The sequence below is a fragment of the Peromyscus maniculatus genome, chromosome 9, assembly GCF_049852395.1.
Source record: "Peromyscus maniculatus bairdii isolate BWxNUB_F1_BW_parent chromosome 9, HU_Pman_BW_mat_3.1, whole genome shotgun sequence".
Taxonomy (NCBI): domain Eukaryota; kingdom Metazoa; phylum Chordata; class Mammalia; order Rodentia; family Cricetidae; genus Peromyscus; species Peromyscus maniculatus.
Genome location: NC_134860.1, coordinates 87,630,184 through 87,633,886, shown reverse-complemented (window position 1 = coordinate 87,633,886; position 3,703 = coordinate 87,630,184). Strand labels below are relative to the sequence as shown.

The following is a 3,703-nucleotide window of genomic DNA, read 5'->3' as shown; positions in this document are numbered from 1 at the left end:
TTTCTGATTTTTTTTTAATTTAGATGCTCTCTCTCTCTCTCTCTCTCTCTCTCTCTCTCTCTCTCTCTCTCTATCTCTCTCTGCTTTTTGGTTAGTTTGGATAAGGGCTTATCTATCTTGTTGATTTTCTCCAATAACCAATTTTTTGTTTCACTGATTCTTTGTAATGTTCTCTTTGTTTATATTTTATTGATTTCAGCCCTCAATTTGATTATTTCCTGGTGTCTATTTCTCCTGGGGGAGTTTGCATCTTCTAAAATATGTAAAGAATTCAAGAAACTAGACATCAAAATACCAAACAATCCAATTAAAAAAATTTCAGCAGAGTTAAACAGAGAATTCCAAACAGAAGAATCTCAAATATCTGAAAGACATTTAAGGAACTGGTTAATATCCTTAGTCATGAGGGAAATGTAAATCAAAATGATGCTGAGATACCATCTTACATCTGTCAGAATGGCTAAGATAAAAAACACTGAAGACAGCTTATGTTGGAGAGGATGTGGAGCACGGGGAGCACTCCTCTACTGTGGGTGGGAGTGCAAACTTTTTTTTTTGAAGGTCTCCATTTTTATTCTTTATGTACAAAGACTAGCATGATCTGTTTCATTGTGGAGAGTCTTGAATAATCTATTCAAGGTCGCTTAGTCCAACTTAATGAAGCCTATGTCCTTTGCGTACTGGCGGAAACACTGGCGGCACATGTTCAGGCCGCATTTCCGGATCAGACCGTGCGGACGAGGCAAGAGCGAGAACCCTGGCCGAACTTGCGCGGGTGACTCCAGTAGAGCTGCTGGTGACCCATCTTGCCTGTGGACAGCCAGCGAGGAGAAAGGGCAGGAGTGCAAACTTGTACAGCCACTTTGGAAATAAGTTTGGCAGTTTCTCAGAAGATTGATTGGTAATTAATCTACCTCAAGACCCAACTATACTATTCGGCATATACTCAAGGAATTCTCAATCATACCACAAGGACACTTGCTCAACTATGTTTATAACAACATTATTTGTAATATCCAGAACCTGAAAACAACTTAGATATCCCTCACCCAAAATAAAGAAAATGTGCCACACATACACAATGGAATACCACTCAGCAATACAAAACAATGACACCATGAAAATTGCAGGCAAATGGTTAGAACTAGAAAATATAATCTTGGGTGAGGTAACCCAGACTCAGAAGGACAAACATGGTATGTACTCACTCACAAGTGGAAAGTAGACATAAAGCAAAGATAACCAGACTATAATCCATAGCTCCAGAGAAGCTAGATAACAAGGAAGACTCTAAGAAGGATTACCCTGGGAAGAGGAAATAGATGAGATCTCCATGAGTAAACTGGGGGTAAGAGGGAGTAATGGAGGGCAGGGGATGGGGGATGAGAATGTAAGGAAAAGGGATAGTCAAGCTGGAACAGGAACCTTGTGGGAGAGCCAGGAAAGAGATACCATAATAGAAGGAGACATCATGGAGAAAGGGTACTAAGGAAGTTCCCAGGAATCTACAAGGATGACACCACCTTAGACTACTAGCAATAGTGGAGTGTAGATGTAACCAATTGTCTTATTAAAATAAGAAACACAGAGCCAATGTAAAAGAGAAAGCCGAGAGGTCAGAGCTCAGAGATAAAATCTTACCTCCTGCAGTGCTCCTAGCTTCCCCGAGAGAGAGCTACTTCCTGTTTGTCTGTGTTTAAATAGTCTTTCTGTTCTGCCTTCTCATTGGTTGTAAACCCAACCACATGACTGCCTCATCACTGCCTGTAAGAAAGGCATATGTCTCCAATACTGGCTGTATCCCTGAACACACAGAAATCTACCTAGCTCTTCTAACCATCACGCACTTGCTATGGCTCTAATAGCTCTGACCCCAGGGCAACTTTATTTATTAACATAAAATTAAAACCACATTTCAGTACAAATAAAATATCACCATAGTGGAGAGTGAATACTTTAACTTTCATCATAGAACCTTCATCCAGTAACTGATGGAAGTAGATGCAGACATCCACAGCCAAGCACCAGGCTGAGCTCCAGGAGTCCAGGTGAAGAGAGACAAGAGGGATACAATGAGCAAGGGGCATCAGGAGCATGATGGGAAAACATACAGAGACAGCAAAACCAAACTAGTGGGAACTCATGAACTGTGGACCAATAGCTCTACAGCCTCCATGAGACTGGAATAGGCCCTCTGCATAGGCAAGACAGTTGTGTACCTTGACCTGCTTAAGGGGCTCCCTGGTAGTGGGATCAAGATCTGTCCCTGGTGTATGAGCAGGCTTTTTGGACCCCAGTGCTTTTGGTGGGAAACCTTACACAGCCTAGGTGCAGGTGGGGGGTCATGGACCTGCCTCAACTGAATGTACCAGGCTCTGCAGACTCCCCATGGGAAGCCTTGCCTTGAAGGAGGGGGGTTTGGGGAGTTGGTTGGGGGAATAAGGATAGAGGGGGGAAGGAGGTAGAACATAGGGTTCTGTGGTTTGTTTATAAAATAAATAGAAATTTTCTTAATACTAAAAAAATCATTAAAAAGGAATTAAAATAGTTCATTTATGCTTAGAGCAATAAGTGGCAATACATTGCATAGCAATACATAAATATTTGGACAGAAAACACATATTCATCATAAATAGTGTGCATATGTTTAACAAATACCTTTATCTTTATATTATATCCTTTCCATTTTATGAGTTGAATTGCCTCCTAATGGGAATGTGTTTTTAGGCCGGCAATGAATGTTTCTTAAATCTTGTGAGACCAATCAGGAAATTCAATAATGAATCAAAGCAGATTAATTCCCTACTTCTAGAACTGAGTCATCAAATTTACATCAGAAGTAATGTGCCACAGGCAATTGGAAACATGCTGAAACTCCTTTCATTTGTTTGTTTAGTATCTCAGTGTGGATAAGTGGACTCTGTGTGCCTGTGGGAGCAGGGTCTTTCACTAGACCAGTGTTGATCACTTAGCCAGACTGGCTAGCCAGCAAAATTCTATGGGATCTGACCATTTCTCTTCCAGTGTTACAGTTACATTTGCGTGCCATACATTCTCGGCATTTTTTAGGGAGGAAGGCACAGATCAACACTAATATTCTCATGTTATTAGGCATGCATTTAAGTGACTGAGACACATGCTAGGTCTCTGTATATATACTTGTCAATAGTTCAGACAGCATGATTCCTGTCTAAATCTATCAGATATCAAACAACTTCATTGATCAGTTCCACCTTTATTAATTGAAAGTAAGTGTAGCAATACATCGTAAATCCTCTCTCTACATCAACAAACTATTGTTCATTTAGAATTACAAATAAATAATGAGAAATAATGAAATTAACATGTTCCTAGGTTTTATATATAACTGTAAGTTTTACTATGTTTACTATTTTTAAAAAAATAAAACCTACAAGTGACTTACACTGAAAACTGTGTGACAGTTATCAAGTGAAGTTTAGGAAAGGCCTTCCCATCAGCTTTTACTAGATATAATCCAATGTGTTTTAATTGAATCCCTACCTAATAATAATAGTTTCAACATGCAGGTGACAATTCATTTTAGAAGCACACAAATTTTTCTTAATATTGATTATTAAATACAGTGTAATACGGTGTAGATGCAATAAAGAAAACTCAGGTGTTTAAAGAAGAACATATGTAGTATATGACTATATCTACACACACACACACACACACACAC

The 3,703-nt window shown here is 39.3% G+C and overlaps 1 pseudogene; it reads right to left on the bottom strand.

The window, feature by feature from the left end:
• Positions 1-547: 547 nt before the first annotated feature.
• LOC143267194 (small ribosomal subunit protein uS14 pseudogene) lies at positions 548-810 on the bottom strand (annotated as a pseudogene).
• Positions 811-3,703: the final 2,893 nt, after the last annotated feature.